This window comes from Elephas maximus, chromosome 13, assembly GCF_024166365.1.
Source record: "Elephas maximus indicus isolate mEleMax1 chromosome 13, mEleMax1 primary haplotype, whole genome shotgun sequence".
Taxonomy (NCBI): domain Eukaryota; kingdom Metazoa; phylum Chordata; class Mammalia; order Proboscidea; family Elephantidae; genus Elephas; species Elephas maximus.
Window position 1 is genome coordinate 94,896,584 of NC_064831.1, and position 27,263 is coordinate 94,923,846.

A 27,263-nucleotide genomic window follows, 5' to 3' on the forward strand; every position below is an offset into this window, starting at 1 on the left:
GTTCTCTGAGGCCTGAGCAGAAGTTGCAAGGTTTCTCAGGAACTGGTCTTCAGTGTCTCAGAATGCCACTCCTGGCACATTTTCTTGGTCAAGCAAGTCACTAAGACCAACCGATATTAACGGGGAGGGGAATTAGGCCACTTCTGAATGGGAGAAAACCCTGGTGGTGTAGTGGTTAAGTGCTGTGGGTGCTAGGCCAAAGGCTGGAGTTCGAATCCACCAGGCACTGCTTGGAAACTGTGGGGAAGTTCTACTCTGTCCTATAGGGTCTCTGTGAGTCAGAATCAACTCAATGGCAGTGGGTTTGATTTTTTTTTTTTTGGTTTTCTGAATGAGAAGAGGAAACCCTGGTGACGTAGTGGTTAAGAGCTACAGCTGCTAACCAAAAGGTCAGTTATTCGAATCCACCAGGCACTCCTTGGAAACCCTATGGGGGCAGTTTTACTCTGTCCTATAGGGTTGCTATGAGTTGGAATCAACTCAATGGCAGTGGTGGGAATGGGAAGAGAAGCCATCTGTAATATACTACAAAAGGTACCTTTTAAATTTCAATAGTGGAAAGTACCATTTTAATAAAGGTAATTTGAAATTCAACTTAAAAGTTCTATTTGAATATTTAATATTTTGTTCAAATGTTTAACATAATGGCAGAGATGATTTCAACCTATCCCTAACCATAGAAACTTACCTCTTGAAATTGACCGATACAAGAAAGGAAAGTGTGAAGGAATTCTTAACATCTCAAAAGACTCTGCTCCACCTCTGAGTTAAAGTCTTCAGTGGGCCGCACTGATCTCCAAGCTTGTTAGTAGAGCCCTTTCGTCTCCAGAGGAAGGCGTGGGGTGTCCCACAGGTGACATGCGGTGACAGCTACAGGTCTCTCAGGGCCTTCATCACTTGTTTTCTGGGTCATCGCGTCCCAGGGAAGTTGTTGGAACATCTGTATGAAACTACAGTTAACATTTACAGGACAACCTCTGAAAACGAATCATTTTGATTTTTTTCTTCCTTGGGAAATAAGAGAAAATGGATACAGCTCTGGGAAAAATTTTACCACTAAAAGGTAATACAAGTCAGGAAAGAAGGACATCACTGCTAGAGGGTGTGGGATGCCCCTGCCTGGGAGAGAGACTACCTGTGCCTTCTGGAGAGGGAGGGGCTACCTGTGTCTGCAGGGGAGGGAGTGGGATGGGGGGAGTGGGATGGGATGCCTGTGTCTACGGGAATCCACTTTTCTCAGCTCCCAGGTCAGAATGCAACCTTATATTTTCTGCTCATCGTGGCTTTCTTTATGTTAATCTATTTCTGTTCTGAAGATAGCCTGTGACCACTTTGCCTGATCCTTCCTAGTTTCCCAGGGCCACGTTTCCAGCTCTTTCTTAATAAACGTGACTCTGGAGCAAACGTGGATCCCGTCTGCTCAGGCTGCATTTTAGGTTCAGTTTTCAGAGAGGGGATTTTCTGTGGGTTGAATTGTGTTCTTCAAAAAGTTATACGAAAATTCTAACCACTGTGCTTGTGAATGCGACCCTGTTTGTGGAAATAAGGGTTTTCTTTTTTATGCTAACGAGGTCATAACAGAGTAGGAAAAAAAAAAAAAAAGCCCGCTGCCATTGAGTCGAGCTCACAGTGACCCTGTAGGACAAAGTAGAACTGCCCCATAGGGTTTCCAAGGAGCAGCTGGTAGATTCGAACTGCCAACCTTTTGGTTAATAGTCTGAGCTCTTAACCACTGCACACCAGGGCCCTGGCGGCACTATATAACAGAGTAGGGTGGGTCTGATCCTGATCCCTTCTGAGTGGCATTTTATAAATGAGCAGAACAAACAGTCACAGGCAGGGAAGGATGTGAGGATCCACCTACAAGCCAAAGAACACCCTGGAAACACTCAGGGCTGCAGAAGCTGGAAAACCCCAGGCAAGATCTTCCCCTAGAGTAGACAGAAAGTGCATGGCTCTGCCAATGCCCTGAGCTCAGACTGCCAACCTCACATTTCTGTCATTTAAACCCATCTACCTTGTGGTATTTTGTATGGCAGTCCTAGGAGACTAAGACGTTGACCTTCTCCCCAAATTCTAGCAGTGAAACCACCCTAGTTGAGTCCCTAGCTCTGTGTCCACAAACTAGAACACATTTTAGACATCCTGTTGTTGTTGTTGTGTGCCATCTAGTCCATCCTGACCCATAGTGATCCTATAGCACCTAGTAGAACTGCCCCACCTACGCTGTAACCATTGCACCCCCAGGGCTCCTTTAGACTTACTAGGGCTTACAAAGGAGCCCTGGGGGTGCAACCGTTAAGTGCTCAGCTGTGAACCTAAAGGTCAGTGGTTCAAACCCACCAGCCACTCCGAAGGAGAAAAATGTGGCAGTCTGCTTCTGTAAAGATTACAGCCTAGGAAATTCTATGGGGCAGTTCTGCTAGGTCCTTTAGGGTTGCTATGGGTCAGAATTGACTCAATGGCACAACAACAGGTCTTACAAAGCATTTAGTTTTCAGAAAAATTACTTCTGTGGCATTCTCAGTTTCCAGAAGATGCTAGATGGGTCCAGCACTTGGTGTGTGGTTCCATGGAGCAGGCTTGCCTCTTATCACCGTGATTTATGTGTGTCAGCGTCGCAGGCCCGGGGGCTCAGGAGGCCCTCTAATCCATCGTACTCTCTTCGGGAGCAGCTGCCTTACAGCACTTCAGCCAAATGAGAGTTTCTTTTTTTTTTTTTTTCCATTTAAAAATATCCGATAATCTACTACCATTAGAAGCTACCCATAAATAATCAGTACAAATAATTGACTGCCAGTGATCTGAGGTAACCAGATTCTGCATTTTAAACCCGTATTTGCATCTGAAAACATGGCTGTAGAATTGCATCGAAGTCCTGATTTTCTAATTTCGTTCTCTGAATTTTAATACCATCTTCATTTTGGAATTTGCCCTTTACTTTCCATTATTTCTTTGAGGACAGAATGTAAACTCTGACAGCTTTCTCTGACCTCTTACGTCAGCTGGTACTGGTCAAGATTTTATTACTGTACATTTTCTTTTAATTGTCAATAGGCTCGCCCTAACAAGTAGTGCGCTTTATTTCATCGTCTGCCTGAATTATTGACATGTATTATTATCTATGCTTTAGTGATCATATATAAATAATTTGTATTTATTTTAGTAGTAGATTTTTCCAAAATGCCTTTTAGGTTTTAAGGGGTAAAACAACTAAATCTTTGTTACCGCACCTGTTTGTGATTCTAGTATGTTCCAACTCTCTGACTGTTACAACTCAAAGCAAACCAGCTCCCCCAGAACCCTGTCCCCATCACGGTTCTCATAGTGAGTGGTGTTTGCCTGAATGTTACACATGAGGAGTAATTTATGGAGCTTGAGAAAACGCCCCAAGCTGAGTGAAGTCTTCTGGCTACTCTTGACCACTGGAGATTTTCCATCAGCATATAAACAGTTCTGTAGAGACAATGAAAATTTATACCTGGGACCGGGAGTTGTTTGTTGACTGTGAGAGCCAAGGTTGGGTGGACTTCCCAGAAACATACTGCCCATTTTAAGTCAGCTGTGAGATGAATCCAGGGGGTTTCAAATTCCCCTTCACTGCCCCTGCTGAGAACGTCACAGCAGGGGCACACGTTTCAAGGGAAGGTCTAGGTTGGACACCAGTTTACTCATCTTACCTTGGCGCCATGTATCTAGGGCGGTGCTGGAATGCTGATCTCTTATAACCCTTCTCTGGGGGCAGTGGTGGTTTAGTGGTAGAATTCCCAACTTCCCTACAGGAGACTTGTGTAGCCACCACCATCTGTCATTGGAGGCTTGTGTGTTCCTATGATGCCGAACAGGTTTCAGTGGAGCTTCCAGGCTGAAATAGGCTGGGAAAAAGGGCTTGGAAATCTGTTGCCAAACATCAGTCAGTGAAAGCCCTGTGGGCCAAAGTGGTCCGATTACCAGCCAATCACTGGGATGGCTCAGGACTGGACAATGTTCAGTTCCATTGTGCATGGGATTGCCATGAGTCAGAACCAACTGAACTGTATCTAACAACACCACCCCTCTTCTCTGACTCCCTCCCAGGTCCTACGTGTAGTTTTTCTCTTCACTGCTGGTGTGACACCTTCTCCCTCTTTAAGGTGCGTTGGCCAATAAAGCAATAAAATAAAACTTGCATGAGTGCTGTAGCGTCTCGCATTACCTTATGGGCATACCCCATGTTTTCATGGTTAATATATAAATAATACTGGAATTACATAGTATTGAATTTTTCTGGGGTATGTCTAGTGCACTGGAGTGTTTTAACAAGCCAGCGTTATGGTAATTCTAATGGGAGATCTGTGTCCCGTTCCGCATAAGGGATGAAGGGAAATTTGATTGAGTCTTTGAATAGAAACCCCAAGAGTATAAGGTTGTAGTTCCTCAATGCTTTGAGGTCTGTCATTTTTATTCAAATATTTCTTCATTTTAAATTATTCTATTTAGCAGGGTATTTTAAAAGGAACAGTGTTTTGCCTGTGGCTTTATAATTAATCTAATCTGATTGCTGTGTTTTTTTATGGAACAAAAGGCAGAGTATATCAGCAAAGTTTCCGGTACAGCTGACTTAGCCTAGCTGTGGTCCCACAAGTTAAATATTGTTTATGGTAATAGCTACATATAGGTTTTATAGATGTTACTCAGAATAACTATTGTATCTGGTGCTTGAGTTGGCAATCATTGAGGGATATATCTGGGCATAAATTTAGTTCTATTCTAGCGTTACTATTTTTTGTAATTATCAGACTGAAAAGCTCAATTCTTTAAATCTGCTTTAAAACATTATTTGCAATATTGCTTTGATTTTATGTTTAATGAACTATTTTTAATAATTTGGCAGAATTTCTACCAAAATAAAAAATAACTGGCCCTTGCTCATTTCTCCTGTATACCCAGCATTGGGTGTATCATTAATCTGCTTTATAATTTAGGTATATGTTTCATATTTTTAAATGAAGGAACTGAGGCTCAAACAACTTAGGGAACTTACACAAACTGGCCAGGCAATATCAGAGCTGGTATCCGAACCTACATCTTTCACCTTCTTTTGACTTTGAATTGTGGATGATTTCAAACATATATGAAAGTAAAGAGAATAACGTATTGAACCCTTGTGCATATACCCCTCGGCTACTGCCACCGTGGTAATTCTCGTTTCATCAGTACCCCTACCATACCTTGGTTATCATATCATTTAATTTCAAAATTGTTGTTGTTAGCTGCTATGGAGTTGGCCTCCAACTTACAGTGACCCCAGACTCATGGTGGTGGCTCCAAACACAATGGAAGGAAACACTTCCCAGTTCTGTACCATTCCCATGATCTCTAAGGGACAGGAACATTGTGGTCCAGGAGGTTTTCGCTGGCTGATTTTCAGAAGTAGATTACCAGGCCTTTCTTCCTAGTCTGTCTTAGTCTGAAAACTCCAGTGAAACCTGTTCACTGATGGACGGATGGTGGCTGCGCATGAAGTTCACCAGCCAGGAACCGAACCTGGATCTCCTGTATAGAAGGTGAAAATTTTACCACTGAACCACCAGTGACCCAATTTCAAAATACTTAAGCTATCTTAAGATATTCAAAATATCGCTAAGAGAAAAGGATCCGTTTTTTTAAAACAATATAATTACAATGCCATTATCACACCTAAAAATACCTATGGATGTCAGAAGAGACTCTGAAACTTGCTCTTGAACGTAGAGTAGCTCAAGTGAATGGAAGAAATGATGAAGCATAAAAAAGTTGAACAGAAGATTTCAAAGGGCAGCACAAGAAGACAAAGTAAGGTGTTACAATGACATGTGCAAAAGCCTGGAGTTAGAAAACCAAAAGAACAGAAGAAAAAAAAATTCAATCCTCAAGCTGCAATACTGAAGAATGCTACAGGGAAAATACTGAGCGACACAGAAAGCATCAAAAGAAGACGGAAGGAATACACAGAGTCATTATACCAAAAAGAATTGGTCCATGTTCAACCGTTTCGAGAGGTAGTATATGATCAAAAACTGATGGTATTAAAGGAAGAAGTCCAAGCTGCACTGAAGGGAATGGTGAAAAACAAGGCTCCAGGAATTGATGGAATACCAGTTGAGATGTTTCAACAAACAAATGCAGTGCTGGAGGTGCTCAGTCAGGTATGTCAAGAAATTTGGAAGATAGCTTCCTGGCCAACCGACTGGAAGAGATCCATATTTGTGCCCATTTGAAAGAAAGCCGATCCAACAGAATGTGAAAATTATTGAACAATATTAATATCACACAAGTAAAATTTTGCTGAAGATCATGCAAAAGCAGTTGCAGCAGTTCATGGGCAGGGAACTGCCAGAAATTCAAGCTGGATTCAGAAGAGGACGTGGAACTAGGGATATCATTACTGATGTCAGATGGATATTGGCTGAAAGCATTGAATACCAGAAAGATGTTCACCTGTGTTTGCTTGACTATGCAAAGGCATTTGACTGTGTGGATCATAACAAATTATGGATAACATTGTGAACGATGGGAATTCCAGAACACTGAATCGTGCTCACGAGGAACCTGTTCACAGACAAAAAGGCAGCTGTTTGAACAGAACAAGGAGAAATTGCATGGTTTAAAGTCAGGAAAGGTGTGTGTCAGGGTTGTATCTTTTACCATACTTATTCAGTCTCTATGCTGAGCAAATAATCTGAGAAGCTGGACTACATGAAGAAGAATGCGACATCAGGATTGGAGAAAGACTCATTAAGAACCTGTGTTATACAGATGACACAGCCTTGCTTGCTGAAAGTGAAGAGGACTTGATGATGAAGATCAAAGAGTACAGCCTTCAGAATGAATTGCACCTCAACATAAAGAAAACAAAAATCCTCACAACTGGACCAATGAGCGACATCATGATAAACGGAGAAAATATCGAAGTTGTCAAGGATTTCATTTTTCTTGGCTCTATAGTCAACACCCATGGAAGCAGTAAATACAAAAGTAAATGACATATTGCATTGGGCAAATCAGCTGCAAAAGACCTCTTTACAGTGTTAAAAAGCAAAGATGTCACTTCGAGGACTAAGGTGCACCTGACTCAAGCCATGGTATTTTCAATCACCTTATATGTATGTGAAAGCTGGACAGGGAATAAGGAAGAGTGAAGAAGAGTTGATGCCTTTGAATTACGGTGTCAGCGAAGAATGTTGACTATACAGTGGACTGCTAGAAGAATGAACAGATCTGCCTTGGAAGAAGTATAGCCAGAGTGCCCCTTAGAAGCAAGGATGGTGAGAATTTGTCTCACATACTTTGGACATGTTATCAGGAGGGACCAGTCCCTGGAGAAGGACATCATTCTTGGTTGAGGGTCAGCAAAAAAGAGGAAGACCCTCAAGGAGATAGATTGACACAGTGGCTGCAACAATGTGCTCAAGCATAACAAAGATTGTGAGGATGGTACAGAAGCAGGCAATGTTTCGTTCTTTTGTAGACAGGGTCACTATGAGTCGAAACTCACTCAATGACACCTAATAATAACAACAATAAATACCTATAATTTGTTGTATCATCAGATATCCAGTGTTCAATGTTCTCTAACTGTATCTGTCTATGTATGTCTGTCTCTCCTCCTCTCTGTCTTTGCATTTGGTTGATATGTCTGTTGAGTCTTTCTCTATTAGTTTTCCTTGCTAGACTTGTTGTGGAGGCCCATGTGTCCTTTGATGATTATCCCTTAGGATATAGACTAAACCAAAAAACCTAACCCTTTGCCATCGAGTCGATTCCGACTTACTTTGACCCTGTGGACAGAGTAGAACTGCCCCATAGAATTTCCAAGGAGCGCCTGGTGGATTGGAACTGCTGACCTTTTGGTTAGCAGCCATAGCTCGTAACCACTACACCACCAGTGTTTCCAGGATATATACTAAAAAATATACTAGTAGAGGTAAAATTACTGCATTTTAAAACCACTTTAAAACTATTCTCCATGGATATTGGCCCATTTCTTTCATATTGTGTTTGATTTTAGGCATTTAATCTTTAAATTTTGATTTAATTTTGTTTCATAATTAGATAAGACGTTTACTGCTCCAGAGTCAGATCTACAAAATAAAGTAGTGGTGATTTTTTTTTTTGTATACGGGAGTTGTTTATCTTACGTAGTTACACTTAGCAGTTTCTCCCTCACCGCTTTGGATTTGAGTCACAGGAATGTTTTCCTAACTTTTAGAGGAATTCACCTATGATTTCTTACTAATACGTCAATGGTGTCTCTCTCATTATTTTTGTTTTTATTTGTATATGATTCTGATGTACTTCCTGAGAAACAGATGGGTGTTTTCTTTTTCCCTATGGTTACCTAGTTATACCAACACCACTTGCTGAAGCCATCTTTAGTACCATTTTCCCCCAAGGACTGTAATGACACCTTTATCAGATACTAAATTTCCATAGACAAGTCGGTCTATTTCTGGATTTTCACTTCCGTTTCATTGATCTGTCAGTTCATGCATCAATACTATACTGCTCTAATGATAGAGACTTTCCAGAATGTTCTGATAGGACTGGTCTTCTTCATTACTCTAATTTTTAGGGTTTCCTTAGCAATTCTTGCTTGCTTGTTCTATATAAAGCTGATAATCAGTTTACCTGGCTTCTAGGAAAAAAACAATTTAAATAATTGGTATGGCAGTAAGTTTGCAGATTAACTTCAGTAGAATTGATATCTTTTTGATGTTGAGTCTTCTTATCCAAGAATGTAGTATATCTTTCTATTTATCCAAACTACCCTTTTCTTTCAGGAATGTGATAATTTTCTTCTACAGGTTGTAGACATTTCTTGTCAAGTTTATCCATAGTTATATCATTTATTTGGCTATTACAATAGCAAATTAAACTGGTTGTCTTTGGTGTGAATGAACATTATTGATTTTTATGTATTTATTTACAACCTGTTCTTTTTTTACTACTTTTTCTTTTGTTTGTACTTGTTTTACATGGATTCTTTTTGTTTTTCCACACATGTAGTCACATGCTTTGCAAATAAAGATAAATTTTACCTCTTCCTTTACAAATTTTATGCCTACAATTGATTTCTCGTGTCTAAATACGTAGGCTAACGCCTCTAACTCAGTGTGAATGCATAGTGGACATGATGGGTGCCTTGTTCCAGACTTTAGCAGGAACACCTCCAGTTTTTCTCTGTTAATTAAGATGCTGGCTTTGGAGGTGAGGTATATATAGGTATATATTTTCCTATCATGTTTGGCATATGGCTAGCATATCTCTCATCTCCTGTCTTATTGAGTGCTTTTCATAGGAATGGATTCCCAGTTCTTCACATACCTCCCGCCATCTGTAGAGTCGATCTTTCTCCTTAGCTCTAGTAACACAGTGGACTATATTTCCTAACACTTAATCACTTTTACTTTTCTGGAATGAACTACATTTAGATTAACCCTTGTCTTCCTGAATCTAAAGCCTCCCGTGGTTGTACCTGCAGTTTGGCAGGGGCTTGTCCAGGCGTGTTCACCCCTGTATCTCCAAGTGTTCAATATGTAATTATTGAAAGAATGTTGGATTTTTTTTTCCTTTTAGAGTAATGATTATACTTTTTTAAATAATAAATGATATGTATTTCTAATAAGTTAAGCAAACAGGAAAGTACAGAGGGAAAGCAGTAAATTACCCAGAATTATACTCTCCAGAAGCACTCAGTTTTCATATTAGGTGAGCAGAAATTCAGAAATCTGTGGGTGCAGACAATATTTAAAAACAGGAGTAAGGAGGGAATAAGACCGCGTGTGTGATAGACAAATGTTTTTTACTTGAACAGAAGAAAAAGAACCGAAGTAAAAAGGAATTAATACCATACTTCAGAGTAGCATTCCTTTACCATAAGGCACATTAGTTTCTAGAGTTAAGAAAAAACTTCTAACCTCCATGCGTGATCCCCTTCGTTGTGATTTATCATATCTTTCTTCTGCAATTACCGCGGAGCTCACATGCTTTTCCGCACGCCATTACTTTGATTTTCACTCATGCCATTCTGTCCCTTGCTGTTTCTGAATTATTTATTAGACTTGGAATGGTGGTGTTTTAATTCTCACTTTCTGATGGGTTTCCTGAGTTCTGTCTCTAAAACCTCCTTTTAATCATAGTCTCTTCTTTTATCACCCAGAAGACTCTTTTATTCAATTTACGTTCTTATTATGTTCTTAGGTATCACGAAGTACTTGTGGGAGCCTCTGTTTCTCAGTTTATGTTTTTGTCTGCCTTTTCAAGCTCTGTTTTCACAGTCCTTCTGGTTCTATTTGTTTGCTTGCTGATGGAGCTGCAGTATGTTTGCATACGCACCCTGCCAACACTTTGTCTTGTGTGTGTACTCTGCAGTCGGCTCTGTCCCCGGGCCCTTGGCTCTGATGTGTGGAACTCTCCCCAACAGCCTTCACACCCTGCCACAGACCAATCTGCCTTCCCCTGTCAGAGACTCCGCTTCAGAGATAGATGTGGCTTCCAGCTTTGTGTCTCTAACTTAGGAGAAGGTGAGGAGAGCCCCTGGAGGCTGAACCCCTCCCTTGCCCTGGATACTTTTTTTTTTTAATAATTTTTATTGTGCTTTAAGTGGAAGTTTACAAATCAAGTCAGTCTCTCACACAAAAACCCACATACACCTTGCTACACACTCCCAATTACTCTCCCCCTAATGAGACAGCCCGCTCCCTCCCTCCACTCTCTCTTTTTGTGTCCATTTTGCCAGCTTGTAACCCCTTTCACCCTCTCATCTCCCCTCCAGACAGGAGATGCCAACATAGTCTCAAGCGTCCACCTGATCCTAGAAGCTCACTCCTCACCAGCATCCTGCTCCAACCCATTGTCCAGTCCAATCCATGTCTGAGGACTTTGGCCCTGGATTCTTGCTCTTCGTTCTGAAACCCCATGACACTTTCCCTTGGCTGAACCAGGGGTGTGTTCCAGTCCTGTGTCAGCCCATCCCTCAATCTTGGCCCATTCTTCCTGTCTTGAGCTCCCGAGGTGCTATGTGTGAGCTTCTATCCCAAAGCAATTTATTTTAAATTTCCTAGAGCTGCCTATGCCCACCTCAGTTCACATCACTCCAGACCTGAAGGTGTTAGTGAGAATTCTCAGGGTTCTGTCTACTCCCCTTCCATCCTTGGGGTTACTTTTGGAGGTGGGTGGGGTGAGGAAGTGAGCTCCTTCGAACCATCTGTTGCCATACTTATTACTATTCCTGGATGCCCCTGTTCAGTACACGACATAGTAGATGTCTCTTTCTTTCTTTGATGCCTTCTGGTGACTCTTTTGAGGTGTTTTTCCTGTATGTTTCATGAGAGAGACAGTCTATGGTCTTGTGTGACATGAACGCAGACCTTGTAAGTGTTAAAGGGAGATCCCAGGCTGTGTGTTGTCCTCCCTCATGCTCAGTCACATGCCATGATAAGCATTTTCTGAGGGCTGCAGAGGGCTTGACCCGTATTATTTTTTAAAAATCCTTGCTATCAGCCTATGTGGCGGGCGTTATTATGAAGCACTTTTACTAGATAAGGGAACTGAAGTACGGAGAGGTTAAGCAGTGGTCACCAGATTTGGACCAGAGAGCCCTGGCTGGGCGCCTGTGTTTTTAGCATGATGCTGCCACTGTGAGAAAGGGAGGGACGGGTGGTGTAGCCTGGCAACTAACTCCTGTGATGGCGATTCTGATGCTACATGTGAGCAGGCATTGTATTGCAAGAATTTAAAATACCTGTGAAAGGATTTACTGTGATAACTGTTATTATTACTACTCTCAAATCAATGACTTCTCGCTGAGCATATTTTCTTCTGTTATAAGACATTCAGTCATTCTCGACATAGCTTCCTGTTAGGTGCCAGGCCCTGCCCCTGGTGCTTTACATATGGGGACCATTCAGTCCTTGCGGTGGCCAAAGGACACTTGCCCTTGCGTTGCTGACAAGGAAACGGTCCGAGAGGAATGAAGTGATCCCAAGGGTCACCCAGCTGGTGAGGGAAGGAATGTGGATTCAATAGCTCTCTCAGTGGCCAGTGCTACCTGTGGCGTTAGGTCATTGAGCGTTTAACAGTGAATCATGAAGAGTTCTCTGCTTTACCTGGTCTCTTGATCAGCCATTAAAGCAATGAGTTTAGTTAAAGTGTAAAAACAAGTCATCACACTTTCAAAGGAGGATCAGAAGGGTCCAAATTCCTATTATGGGTAATTGTTGAGGCCGCAGTGTATGGAAGAAGTAATATGTAGACAGGAATCACAGGGGAAGAAAGTTACTTAATTTTCAATTATTTTTCTCTAAGAAAATGACAGAAGTATATGAAAGCATTATTATTGATTAGTTGAGATTATAACCCAGTGTATGGAAATCAGACCCCACTTCACTGATACCAAGTGTATTGACCAATTTCAATCTGTTGCTAACTACTTCCGTTCCTATTTCAGCTCCGCATGCAGTTCTTCTCTGACCCTAACTTCCTGGAGCTAGGACACATCTCACAAGTTGGAGGGCTCCGTCCTCCAGACTGCTGAATCTAAGACCTTATACACCAGCCGCAAGCTTGGGAATCCCCATGACACCCTTACTTCTGACTTACTGGCTACCAGTTGGAGTTTTTTCACTATCCCTTCAGAGTGCCAGTTGTAAGCTCAGGAGTGCCCGGGTTCCCCTTATGTCTGACCTGCTAGCTTCTACTACTCCCTTGGGTTCAGTAATTTGCTAGAAAGACTCACAGAACTCATGGAAAACACTATTCTTAGGATTACAGTTTTATTATAGCAAAAAGGATACAAATAAAGAGACACACCCAGCGGGGTCTGGAAGGATTTCCAATGCGAAGCTTTCCCATGTACATTGTCTCTCACCAACCAGGAAGCCCAGGCAGCTTTCGTGTCCAGGGCCTTTATTGGGACTTCATTACTTAGTCATGATTGATTGAATCATGACCTTCCCCCCCACTGAGGACAGCTGATATCATGTGGTGGGTCTTTCTGGCCTCGTCAGGCCCCACCTGAGCCACCTCATTAGCATAAACTGTCAGGTGTGGTCTGGAGGCCTCATCAAATATACTTGAATCACTGAGAAAATTCCAAGGTTTTAGAGGTGACAGTCCCTCAGGAACTAAGGACAAAGACCACATTCTTTGGGTAAAGTTAATCATAATCTCTACACCTGGAAAATTGTTTTTTCTCTAAAATAAAATTACAAAAAAAAAAATTCATAATAGGGCAGTTTTTTTTTTCTCTAAATCTTTCTCCTATTTTTTAATTTTTTTTTTTTGCTATGTTTGTATTTCATCCTAAGTCTGTTTTAATTGGATTATAAACACCAGTGGGAAGAATCTGTGTCTAAATGTCTGATTTGCAAGCCACCTGCATAGTCTTTTTAATCTTTCATTATCAAGTGACAATTATGATAGAAGGTAATGGAAGTGATTGGTATGTTCCAATAATTTAAAAATTCAATTCGACTTGAATATTTTATATGTTAACTGAAAAAGAAAATGAGATCAAGTTTTAAAACTTGGCTGTTCAAATTTTCATTCTACTGGATCGGGTAGTTATGTATTTTTTCGTGTTAAATGAAAGATATGGTGCCCTCTATAGTTGTAATGGAATCCTTGGTGGCATAGTGGTTAAGTGCTATGGCTGCGAACCAAAAGGTTGGCCAATCGAATCCACCAGGCGCTCCTTGGAAACTATGGGGCAGTTCTACTCTGTTATATAGTGTTGCTATGAGTCAGAATCTACTCGACAGCAATGGGCTATGATTGTAATATTGAGATAGCAATTTAATGCTTTAATGCATTTGAAATTTAATGATATGATTTAGGCACATAAAGCTAGAGAAGAATATTGCTTTAATTTGTTGTTGTTCATTTTCTTTGCAAATGAACTTAAAAAAGAATACTTGCCAATTTTTTTTTTTTTTTTTTTTTCTGTAGGGCTTAGGTACCTTGATGCAACTTGCTGTTAGGGGAAAATATGAGACAAGTATAATAAACTGGCAGTGTTATCAGAAAGGAAAGTATATATTTTAGAAATGTGCTGAATTTTGAAAGTTAATTAAAACCAAGGCCTCGTTGCACGATATTCTAAACTTGTTACAAATAGTTTTCCCCATGAAAAAAACCAAAACAAAGCAATTTTTTCTTTCTCTATAAGTGTAACTATCTTGGTATCCTCAGGTCTACTGGCCATATAGGATCGGCATTTCCTTTAGTATTCAAGTGAACTAGCTTGTACCCCAAGCCCCTAGATTTGGGAAACCTAGCACTCTCTATCCTTCTTCCCACCCCTAAGGATTTCCGGTCTGATCCTGGGGATGGTCCTGGTCACCGTGACTTCAGTTTCCTGCCTTCACTGAATGCTCAGGCTCCACCAAGCAGTAGGCCATTTCCATTCCAGAGGAACCTAACAGTTTTAGATAACCTTCATGTATACATGGAACACTGCCTGGCAGCCCTGGTGTACTTTCTAGGTCACCATGATTATCATGTTGCCAAATCCCAGAATTGGTTCTTAGACCTCACATTATTTGACCTACCAGCAATAGAGAAACATACTCTCAACATGGCTTCTGGTTCACTTGAGTCTCAGAGTTCTCCCCTTCGTGGACTACTGGCTAATCCTGCTCAGCCTCTCTTGCTGGTGCGGTGCTCCAGAGCTGCCCTCAATCTCTCCCTCTGTGTTCTCTCTCTAGTCCAACTTCTTCCTTCGGCTCTAGACTCATGTGTCCAACTGCCCAGTCAATATGTCTGTTTGGATGTCTGATAGGCATTTTGCATTTAGTGTATCAGAAGCAGAATTCTTGAGCTTAATCCCAAGTTTGTCAGGTGATACTGCCATTTACTCAGTTGCCTAAGGCCAAAAATGTAACAGTTATCCATGACACCTCTCTCTCACAACAAGGTCCATCAGCAAGACCTGCTGTCTCTACCTTCATGAGATGTCCAGAATCTAACCGTTTCTCATCACCTCCACCGCCACTTCCCTGGGTTAAGCCACTGTGAGAGAAACACTCTCTCCCTCATTCCACTTCTGCCTCTGAAGTCTGTGTGCCCCACAGCAGTCACTACAAGCTTTCAAAGACTTAAGTCCTGTCATGTCATGCCTCAGTTCACAATTCTCTCACGGCTTCTAGTCTCACTCAAAATTTCCATCTGAACTTCTTATCGTGCCTTCCCAGGCTCTGTATGACTTTGTTCCCTACGTGTTCACTTTGCACTAATCGCACTGCCCTTCCTGCTCTTCTTTGCACCCTGACATGCCTTCCTTCCTTCTTAGGGTCGTGGTACGCTGCTGACTCTCCACCTTCTCTTCTTACAGGCTGCTGCTTACGTATCAACTGCATATAAAGGTTGTCCCTGACCACCTAATATTACTCTCCATCCCTTATTATGTTTATACAGCAAAATCCAGTTCTCACTCTTTTTCTTCCTCCCAACATTTGTAGAGTTGCTGAGTGGGAGTGGAGATGAGAATCTGGGAGAGAGGGACTCATTGTTCACACTAGATAAAACTGTTGCTTTTTCTTAAATAATAAGCCAATTCCTTAAGATGATTTATGTCTCTTGTCTAAAATCGGTTTTTAAAAACGTAAATAGCATTTTTTTTCCATCTGTATAACAAATAGAAGATTGTTATAATGGTGTTCTTGCTGTGCTATCCAGACAATATGCAATTCTACATTAGCAGTCAAGTGTTTAAAATCCGGATCTCCTTCCTGTGTTACCACATTCTAATATGCTCTGTAGTTATTTAACAATACTTTTTTCCTATGTCTTCCCTCATCATAATGTAAGCTTCATGAGGGCAGTCTGTTTTATTCACTGCTGAATCCCTAGAGCCTAGACTATAACATATAAAGAAGCATTCAAAAAATACGTGTTGACAAAATGGATGGAAGGACGGATGGACGGATGGTTGGTTGGATGGTTGGATGGATGGGTGGCATGACATCACAAAGCCTCAACAGCTCAGATGGAATATTTTGCTGCAATTTGGACAAATAAGTTAAATTCTATGTGCTGATATGAGCAATTATCAAGATTTATTACAAGAAAGAGCAAGGTACAGAACAGTATCTTTAGTATGTTCCTGTGTACATTAAAAAAAAAATCTGAATAGATAAATATGTGCTTTCTGGAAGGAGTCAGAGTGTTTAAAATGGTAGTTTTAGGGAGAGAGGCTGGAATGCAGGTGAGAAGGAGGCTTAATCTTTTCCTTTAGTATTTTTCTGTACAATTGGAAATTTCTAAGCCTGCTACTCATTTTTGTTTTAAAATATCAACAGGGATTTTTTAGATGGTGAAATGATAGGCTATTTAAACGAGTGTTTCTTTATAGTTTTTGCTACTAAAATACTAAATAATTATAATAAAAATGAAAAATAAAGGCAATTTTATTTAACAAAATTCAGGAAATGCATGCTAATTTTTAGGGAGTTCCTAGAAGCTCTGAAAGGTCTGGATTCATTGAATAGAGATTAGATGATGTTTGATATTTCTATTTGCCAAGGCCGAGAAAATGTTATTCCTGCCTTTAAGGTTTCCAGCAACCAGTTTCAGATCATCAGAGCACCTCGTTCCCCGTGCATGCTGCTCTTCTTAATTTCACTAGGTTTACACTCTAACTGAACAGAAGGAAAACTCCCAGCAAATGGACACAGCTTTGGCAGTTTTATACTGAGTTTTATGCCAGAGCCTGTGACTCCAGATGCTGCCCTGGACTCATGGAGGCACGGTTGTCCTGAGCTCAGCCATGGCCCCTGGGAGGGTCCTGGTGGGAGCAGGATTTTGGAAGCTCAGGGACTTTTGTTTGTTTTACCTCGTGTATTTAGACTGTAAAACTAGGTCCATCTCCCCTGTGCTTTTTCAGCATCCATGTTTGCTCAGTTTGTGGCACTTCTGCACTTTCATCCGCACAGTACAGCTATCGGATATGAAACAGCGTTTGGTGGGGGCTCTTTCTGTAGGACCCGGTGAGAAAACTAGAAAGATAAAAACTTTTTTTTTTTTTTTAATTAAAGAAGCTATTTTAGGAAATGAAACTTGCTTACCATGAGTCCAGGTTTTTCTTCCATCTTTTGCAGTTTCCACTGCCTTGTAAGTAGAGAGGTGCTCGGAGTCTGGGTGGTAAAGATTCTAGTATTTTAATCAGCACTGGCAGCAGTCTGGAAGCAAGAATTAATTCTACTGGAAGTTGATAGAGTTTAAATCCATTAACAGCCAGAATACTTTATATTAGATTTTCAAATGAATGAGAAATTAATGGAGAAAAGAGCTCTCACAATAGCTTCAGAATGGGCATATTTATAACCTTATCCTGCCTGCCAGAAATAATGAAATCCCATTTTTTCTGCCAAGCATTTAAACGTGTTTAACAGAAAATGGACAAGGGGGGTTCGTACAAGTAGGGTATTTCCCACCAGAAAGAAGACATTTGAAAGACTTGTCATTTTGGAATATTCTGTCTTGGAATGTACCCTATTTGTAAGTTTCCTTGTCTGGCATTTATTCGCCAAATTCATTACACAGCATTCATTTCCAAATGCCACAGTGACAGAGGCCCATTAGGATTGTTTCTTGCGGTGCGCAGCTGTCTGCTAGGATCCTGGTTTGTTTCAGGGGCTGAGGCTGACCCTGCGACCCCAGATGTGACCTACTCTGGTGACCCCTCGACAGGAGCAGGCCGGTCTGAGCAGACTTGGGGGCTTCTTCTGCTTAGACCCATCTTGCACACACTTCACCTAAGCCTCTGACGACCCCCAGGCCCACTCCAGCTCCCCTTCACGTGGCTGCCTAGTCCTGCCTGCCGCTTGGTATATGAGACTCCTGGCACCTGCCATTTCCTTCTCAGCCTCAGGGGTAGTGATGGAAAGGAAATAGGAAGAGTCCATCTTTCATGTTATTACTGTTGTCACGTAGTTCATATTTGTGCAGTTATTTCATTTTTTAGATTAGTATTATGTGTTCTAAGCAAGTTACTCTGTGTTTTTGGCTAATACAATCGGATGCATATAATCCTTAGTCCTGTTCTGTGATGATACCGACCCAAACCGCTTTAACTCTGGATTCTAGGGCCTTGGAGACATTTTTCAGACGGATGCCAGGTTTTCTTAAATAAAGAAAATGAAAGTAACAGATTGAAAAAGAAATTAGAATTAATGAAAAATGTGTAGATGTAAAATTTTCCATATTAAAATTCTAGGCAAAAACACCATTGTTGAAGTGTTGCTAGCATCATCTTTTTAAAAAAATCATAAAATCAGATGATAAGCAAAATCACAACAAATAGACTCAAAGGAAAATGAACTACCCTTCTTAGAAAAAAATTGTGACTAGCTATAAAACTAAGTACTTAGAAGGGCAGGGCTGGGGCAGCGGTCACTGGATAGGAAGGACAGATGTCAGGTCAGTTTATGTTGTGCATGTAAATTCTTTAATTATCATTTCTTGCCACAGTCAGGGAGCGGAGGAAACCAGAAAGTATGAACTGTGGTATTACTCAGGAAACTGTAACCTGTGATAAACGTGATTTGCCATTTTGTTGTTGTTGTTCCATGACTTTAAGTATATAAATATGGACATAAATTTTGGAGTAAAATTTTAATAAAACCAGATGTTTATTGCAATACACCCCAAGTAAATTCCAGCTTTAGATGAATTCATGGGAGTTACTTACTGCTCTCTGGTAGACAGAGTATCCTTTACATGTGAAAAATCCATGCTTGCTTTTCATGCCACTTTCTTGTTTAAAACCCCTCGACTTGGGTTTGCTGTATGACATTGATTTAAAAGAAGCCTTGCCTTGATTATTTTTCTTCCTCAGATTGATTCTGGCTTGGGCACCCCTTCTGTGTGGCTGACTCACGGTCAGTCACTATTCGCGCTCCCTCTCCCCTGAGCCCTGGTGCTGGGGGTTCACTGTCCTCTGTTTCTTCTAAGAGACACTGTGGTTGGAAGCTGGTCCCCGCCGGGGTGGGCTCTGGAGCCTGGGGGCTGCAAGGAGGCCTGTGCTCAACTGCCCTTCTTTCAAGGCCGTAGTTCTTGGTGGTTTGATTCCTAACATTGGTACCCCAGCACCTTCCACGGACACCAGGTGGGAGAAGGGGGTGCAGGCCTCTGCCACTCTGGAACCCCCAGCCCCCTCCATCTTCCAAGTCTTGGGAAACCCAGCTCTCCACGAGGCTCATCCTGTCCTAGCAGCATCTCCCCCTATCTTCTTTGGTGCCAATCTTTGAGAGACCTAACATCTCAGACAAGACAGAACCGGGGCACTGTTTGCTGTAAAAGCCAGAAGAGGTGCATTAGTGGAGTCTTGCCACAGTTTGGGAGTCCCTGGGTGGTGCAAACGGTTAATGTGCTTGGCTGCTAACCAAAAGGTTGGAGGTTCAAGTCTACCTAAAGCTGCCTTGTAAGAAAGCCATGGGGACCCACATCAGAAAAATCAGCCACTGAAAACCCGACGGAGCACAGTTCTACTCTGACACACTGGGGTAGCCGGGAGTTGGAATCGATTCGACGCCAACTGGTTTTAACTGGCCACGATTTGGCTGGCTTCCCACTGCTCTTGAAATGAAATCCAAAATCCCTACAACAACCTCTGAGGGCTTCCTTGAACTGGCCCTTGCCACCTACCACCTCTTCCTTCTCTCTCCCTTCCTGGTGGCCTGGCCTAGCGCCCTTCTCTCAGTGCCTTGGGGCCTGTGACCCTGTCCACCACCCACCACCCACCTAGCTGACACCACCATCCCCTCCACTTAGAGCAGAAGGACAGTGGCTGGCCGAGAGCCTCCAGAGGAGAAGGGCTCCTCGCCCGGGCCAGGAGCTGCGTTGATGCCTCACTGCAGCGTTACTGAGGACTCTACCCCCCACAAAGGAGAAGTCATCTGTCAGATAGCCCAGACCAGGGCTTTGAGAACATGGAGACCGTGACTTCACATCCCACACAGGAGAAATCATCTGTGAGATAGCCCAGACCAGGCCTTTGAGAACATGGAGACTGTGACTTCCCACCCCACACAGGAGAAATCATCTGTCAGATAGCCCAGACAGGGGCTTCGAGAACATGGAGACAGTGACTTCACCCCCACACAGGAGAAATCATCTGTCAGATAGCCCAGACTGGGGCTTCACCCCCACACAGGAGAAATCATCTGTCAGATAGCCCAGACAGGGGCTTCGAGAACATGGAGACCATGACTTCCCCCCCCACACAGGAGAAATCATCTGTCAGATAGCCCAGACCGGGGCTTCGAGAACATGGAGACCATGACTTCACCCCCCACACAGGAGAAATCATCTGTCAGATAGCCCAGACCTGGGCTTCGAGAACATGGAGACCGTGCCACTTACATTGTTATTTTCTGGGGTAATAGTGAGACACATTCAATCTCCTTTTAGAATAAAGCATAATATTTTCTATCATCCACTTTGTTGGAACCCTTTTCAGATAGTCACAGCATTTTAATATAATTTTGTACTGATGGAATTTTTATTTCTAAGATTTGGCCTTTATTATTTCTTGGTGGCTGTTTGGTTTCCCAGGTAACAAATAACTGACTGGATAGGAGTCTGGGAAACATTTTGCAAAAGTCTCTTTATTTGTCTACCTAACCTTTCAAGTGGCGCAGTGGTTAAGAGCTTGGGTTGCTAACCAAAAGGTCAGCAGTTCAAATCTACCAACTGCTCCTTGGAAACTCTATGGAGCAGTTTTACTCTGTCCTATAGGGTTATTGTGAGTCAGAATCGATATGAAGGCATTTTTTTTTTTTTTTTTTTAAACTTTCAAGTGAACACTTGATCTCCATGTCAGGAGAGACATACCTTTTCTCATTTCTCCAACTCAGGGGCCCAGGACCAGCCCACACCACTGGCCTCTAGCTGTGTCAGGACAAGCGTGGTTGTGCGCCTGGGCTCCGACCCGTTCACTGCCACAGTCACCCTGTTGTCAGGCCAGTAGCCCTGTCTCCACGATTTGCCAGTGCTGCTTCCCCTTCTTATTTCCGTCTGGTCTCCGTGTCCATGTCTCTGATCCTCACTTCCTGGGCTCTGAGCTCTGTCTGCTGCTATCTGCCCTAGGCTTCCTTGCAGTGATGACCCACATGTGCCTGCCCCCACCAGAGGGCTTTTCTCTGACGTGATGGGTACATCCTCTTCCACTCTGGGTACCCCACCTGGTGGTTTGTGTGCCTACCCCAGGCTGCAAGCCTCCCTGTCAGCCACATTGGGGCGGAGTCCAGTTGTAGGGGACATGGGGACTGTAGGCCCAGCACCTCTTTCCTAGGGACCTCCCCCACCCTCTGTATCCCATAGTTACTGCAGGATCCTCTGTGAGGACGGCATGAGTATGCTGATCTGGATGTGGCACCCAACCCTGGTGGACAAAGAATTCCATTCCCCAGAACATTGGACGTGGCTGAGGAAGACCCAGTCAGTCTCCATCAACAGAGTTTAAAATGTGAAGCTCAGTGTGGTAAGCTTTCATGCTTCCCAGTGTTTGAAAAAAGCACAGAGAGACTAACAGAGAAGACAGCCTACACAGGGAGATGGTGACAGCACCTGAGTGCCTGCTCCCAGGGGCCTGGCTGTATCCACCGGCTCTGCTGGGGACCTCCTGGGAACTCTGCTTGGACTCTGAGAGCCAATACAGCAACAACAACCAGTTGCTGTTGAGTTGATGCCAATTCTTAATGACCCAGGTGTGGCAGAGTAGATCTCTGCTCCATAAGATTTGCAGTGGCTGATTTCTTGGAAGCAGGATCACCAGGCCCTTCTTTTGAGGTGCCTCAGGTGACCTCGAACCTCAAACCTTTTAGTTCGCAACAGAGAACATTAACTATTTGCACCACCCAGGGACTCACTGAGAGCCAGTAACTCCCCCTTTTTGCATAAGGTAGTATGAGTTGGGCTTCTGTTATTTACCACCCAGAGGCCTGCCTTATTAATACATGCGCTCCTCTTCATTTTGCATCCTCGGTAATTGCGGCCTCTCTGTCTTAATTCAGAAGAGCATTATGGTAAGTGGTAGTTGTTATGCAGTGGATCATAGAGATCCACCCTGTGGGTGTCTGTTCGCCAGTGCTTCATTGCCACATGACCACTCCCACTGACTGTGTCCACGGGACTGCATGCCTTGTTGTCGTGTCTTCATACCAAGTTGTATTGAGAAGGAACAAAAACCCGTAAAACCGAAGGCAGAGCCAAGATGGCGGAATAAACACATGCTTCCGGCAAGCCTTCTTTACAAAAAAGATCCGAAAAAAAAAACAACTGAAATGAGTATATTTGTGACAAGCTGGGAGTCCCGAGCTCCCAAGGCAAGCTTAGAAAACAAACTGAGGGGCTGGGGGAGAAAGAGACCGTTCAGAAGCAGAGAGGAGTTACCAGACCTGAATCGCGTGAAGCGCTTCCCAGAGTGGCAGTGGCAGGGGGCTGGTACTAGCGTTGGGCCTCAGTTTCCTCAGGGAGAAGCAGCCAGCCACACAGCCCACTCACACCTCTGGAAACTGAGGAGACCGGAGCTCATGGCAAAAGCTAAGTATTTGCGCGTACTTTAACGCGCGCCCCCCTCACAAACCGGCTTCAGTGGCTGAATTCCCTGGGCCTGAGATAGGCCCTTTGAGCACCTAGAGCCATCCTCCTGGCCTTGGGGAAGGGAAAAAATTTGCATTTGGGGGAAAAGATAATTTGCTAGCTCCACTAACTGGGGGAGCTCAGGACACAAGCAGCTCCTGTCCAGGTATAAACCATCCGTGGACTTTGAGTACCTTTCCCTTCTACATGGACCTGTGTGGGCCTATTTCGGAAGAATGTTGGCAGACTCCAACCATTTCAGCTGTGCAGTGGAGAGGTGGGTGTTTGATGTTTCACATTGCTTTGCCTATTAAACAAGATCATCACCTACCTACATCAGGGACCTAAGGACTGGTAGCTCCAATCAGGTCACTCAGCTACCCGCAACAGGGGTCCAGAGATAACTGGTACCTCCTAGTCCATACAACCAAAAACGTTGGGTGCCCATGGTCCCTCTGCAGAACCCAACCACCTGCACGCTCTAGGGAACAGGGACGAGCTTTCCTCAGAGACACTCGGGGGTCGGTTCTCAGCCCCCTGCCTTGTTCAGAGCGTGACCCCCTGCTGCAATCAGATACCGGTATATACACCAATCACCCCTGCCCCTCTAAGACTGTAAGACAGAGTCTGTACTACACTTTTCATGATCAGTTACCTGGAAACCTGAACTGAATTCATACAAGAAAACTGAATGGACTCTTAGACTGATATACCTGAAAACTGCTCTAGCCAGCTGGGGACAGGACTTCAGAGCTCAAAAGGCGAAAATAATCAAGCTAGCTCACTTAAGCAACCCGTAGGGGTATAGCAAAACAAAACAAAGCAAGAAGCTATGGCACGGTAAGCAAGCATAAACTAATACAATAACTTATAGATGGCTCGGAGACAATAGTCAATATCAAGTCACATAAAGAAACAGACTGTGGTCACCTCAACAGACTCTCAAAACAAAGAATCCAGGGATCTTCTAGATGAAAGTGCATTCCTGGAATTACCAGATGCAGAATACAAAAGTTTAATATACAGAACCCTTCAAGACATCAGGAAGGAAATGAGACAATACACAGAACAAGCCAAGGAAAACACAGATAAAGAAATTGACAAAATTAGAAAGATTATTCAGGAACATAATGAAAACTTTAATAAGCTGAAAAAATCCATAGACAGGCAGCAATCAGAAATTCAGAAGATTAACAATAAAAATACAGAAGTAGACAACTCAATAGAAAGTCAGAGGAGCAGAACTGAGCAAATAGAAGCTAGAATTTCTGAACTGGAATATAAATCACTTGGCACTAATATATTTGAAGAAAACGCAGGTAAAAGAATTAAAAAAAAATGAAGAAAACTTAAGAATCACGTGGGACTCTATGAAGAGAAATAACCTACGAGTGATTGGAGTACCAGAACAGGGAGGGATAACAGAAAATACAGAGAAAATTGTTGAAGATTTGTTGGCAGAAAACTTTCCTGATATTGTGAAAGATGAGAAGATATCTATGCAAGATGCTCATCAAACTCCACATAAGGTAGATCTTAAAAGAAACTCACCAAGACATAGTATAGTCAAACTTGCCAAAACCAAAGATAAAGAGAGAATTATAAGAGCAGCGAGGCATAAATGAAAAGTCACCTACAAAGGAGAGCCAATAAGAATAAGCTCGGACTACTTGGCAGAAACCATGCAGGAAAGAAGGCAATGGGATGACATATATAAAAAATTGAAGGAAAAAAACTGCCAGCCAAGAATCATATATCAAGCAAAACTGTCTCTTAAATATGAAGGTGAAATTAAGACATTTCCAGATAAACACAAGTTTAGGGAATTTGTAAAAATCAAACCAAAACTACAAGAAATACTAAAGGGAGTTCTTTGGTTAGAAAATCAATAATATCAGGTATTGACCCAAGACTAGAACATTGGGCAGAGCAACCAGAAGTCAACCCAGAGAAATCCAAAAAAACAAAGCAAGATTTTATATATATATATATATAAAAGCTCAAAACAGGGTAACAGTGATGTTATCATATAAAAGAAGACAACATTAGAATAATAAAGAGGGACTAAGAAAGGTAATCATACACCTTCCATATGAAGAGGAAGATACAGCGATACAAAGAAATAAAAGTTAGGGTAAATTTAGAAAAATAGGGGTAAATAATGAGGTAACCACAAAGGTGACAAGCTATCCTACTCATCAAAATAAAATACAAGAAAAAAATAGAGACTCAGAAGAAACAAAATCAATAGCAACAAATATGAGGAAAGGACATTATATAAAGATAATCTACTCAGCACATAAAATTAAGTGGGAAAAAGAAACTGTCAACAACACACAAAAAAAGACATCAAAATGACAGCACTAAATTCATACCTATCCATAATTACCCTCAATATAAATGGACTAAATGCACCAATAAAGAGAGAGTGGCAGAATGGATTAAAAAAAAGAGAAACACCTTAGACTTAGAGACACAAACTAACCCAAAGGATGGAAAAAAATATATCAAGTAAACAACAATCAAAGGAAGGAGAGGCAATATTAATTTCTAACAAAATAGACTTTAAAGTTAAATCCATCATACAGGATAAGGAAGGACACTACATAAAGATTAAAGGGACAATACACCAAAAAGATATAACCATATTAAATATTTATGCACCCAATGACAGGGCTGCAAGATACATAAAACAAACTATGAGCATTGAAAAGTGGGATAGGCAGCTCCACGATAATAGTAGGAGACTTTAACACACCACTTTCGGTGAAGAACAGGAGATCCAGAAAGAAGCTCAATAAAGACACTGGAGATCTAAATGCCACAATCAACCAACTTGACCTCATAACATATACAGAACACTCCACCTGACAGCAACCAACTATACTTTCTTTTCTAGTGCACATGGAACATTCTCTAGAATAGACCACATATTAGGTCATAAAGCAAGCCTTAGCAGAATCCAAAACACTGAAATATTACAAAGCATCTTCTCTGACCATAAGGCCATAAAAGGGGAAATCAGTAACAGGAAAAGCAGAGAAAAGAAATCAAACACTTGGAAACTGAACAATACCCTGCTCAAAAAAGACTGGATTATAGAAGACATTAAGGATGGAAGAAAGAAATTCATAGAACCCAATGAGAATGAAAACACTTCCTATCAGAACCTTTCGGAAACAGCAAAAGCGGTGCTCAGAGGCCAACTTATGTCAGTAAATGCACACATCCAAAAAGAAAGGGCTAAAACCAAAGAATTATCCCTACAACTTGAACAAATAGAAAGGGAGCAACAAGGGAAACCCACAGGCACCAGAAGAAAACAAATAATAAAAATAAGAGCTGAACTAAGTGAACTAGAAAACAGAAAAACAACTGAAAGAACAAGACCAAAAGCTGGTTCTTTGAAAAAATCAACAAAATTGATAAACCACTAGCCAAACGGACAAAAGAAAAACAGGAGAGGATGCAAATATCCCGAATAAGAAATGAGACGGGCGACATTACAACAGACCAACTGAAATTAAAAGAATCATATAAGATTACTATGAAAAATTGTATTCTAACAAATTTGAAAACCTAGAAGAAATGGATGAATTCCTAGAAACATACTACCTGCCTAAACTAACACAGAGGTAGAACAACTAAATAGACTCATAACAAAAGAAGAGACTGAAAAGGTAATCAAAAAACTCCCAACAAAAAAAACCCCTGGTCCGGACTGCTTCACTGCAGAGTTCTACCAAACTTTCAGAGAAGAGTTACCACCACTACTACTAAAGGTATTTCAGAGCATAGAAAAGGATGGAATAGTACCAAACTCATTCTATGAAGCCACCATAGCCCTGAAACCAAAATCAGGTAAAGACACCACAAGAAAAGAAAATGATAAACCTTATCCCTCATGAATGTAGCTGCAAAAATCCTCAACAAAATTCTAGCCAAGAGAATTCAACGACATATCAAAAAAATAATTCACCATGACCAAGTGGGATCATACCAGGTATGCAGGGATGGTTCAACATTAGAAAAACAACTAATGTAATCCACCACATAAATAAAACAAAAGACAAGAATCACATGGTTTTATCGATTGATGCAGAAAAGGCATTTGACAAAGTTCAACACTCATTCATGGTAAAAACTCTCAGCAAAATAGGAATAGAAGGAAATTTCTCAACATAATAAAGGGCATTTATACAAAGCCAACAGCCAACATCACCCTAAATGGAGAGAGGCCGAAAGCATTCCCACTGAGATCAGGAACCAGATAAGGATGCCCTTTATCACCACTCTTATTCAACATTGTGCTGGAAGTCCTAGCCAGAGCAATTAGGCTAGATAAAGAAATAAAGGGCATCCAGATTGGCAAAGAAGAAGTCAAAGTATCTCTATTTGCAGATGACATGATCTTATACACAGAAAATCCTAAGGAATCCTCCAGAAAACTACTGAAACTGACAGAAGCGTTCAGCAGAGTATCGGGATACAAGATAAACATACATAAATCAGTTGGATTCCTCTACACCAACAAAAAGAACATAGAAGAAGAAATCACCAAATCAATGCCATTTACAGTAGCCCCCAAGAAGATAAAATACTTAGGAATAAATCTTACCAGAGATGTAAAAGACTTATACAAAGAAAACTACAGTATACTT

General features: G+C 41.8%; 1 protein-coding gene and 1 long non-coding RNA gene across 2 annotated transcripts in view; one reads left to right on the plus strand and one right to left on the minus strand.

Annotated features, from left to right (window-relative positions):
• The window catches only part of ENTREP2 (endosomal transmembrane epsin interactor 2), a 591,792-nt gene that overhangs the window by 333,300 nt on the left and 231,229 nt on the right, over nt 1-27,263 (plus strand). The gene's annotated exons all lie outside the window — the stretch shown is intronic.
• Nucleotides 1-27,263, minus strand: part of LOC126088008 (uncharacterized) — a 36,931-nt gene that overhangs the window by 650 nt on the left and 9,018 nt on the right. Inside the window, exon 2 of the long non-coding RNA XR_007519920.1 lies at nt 689-950. This is a non-coding gene — a long non-coding RNA (uncharacterized LOC126088008). The remainder of the gene's footprint in view (nt 1-688; nt 951-27,263) is intronic.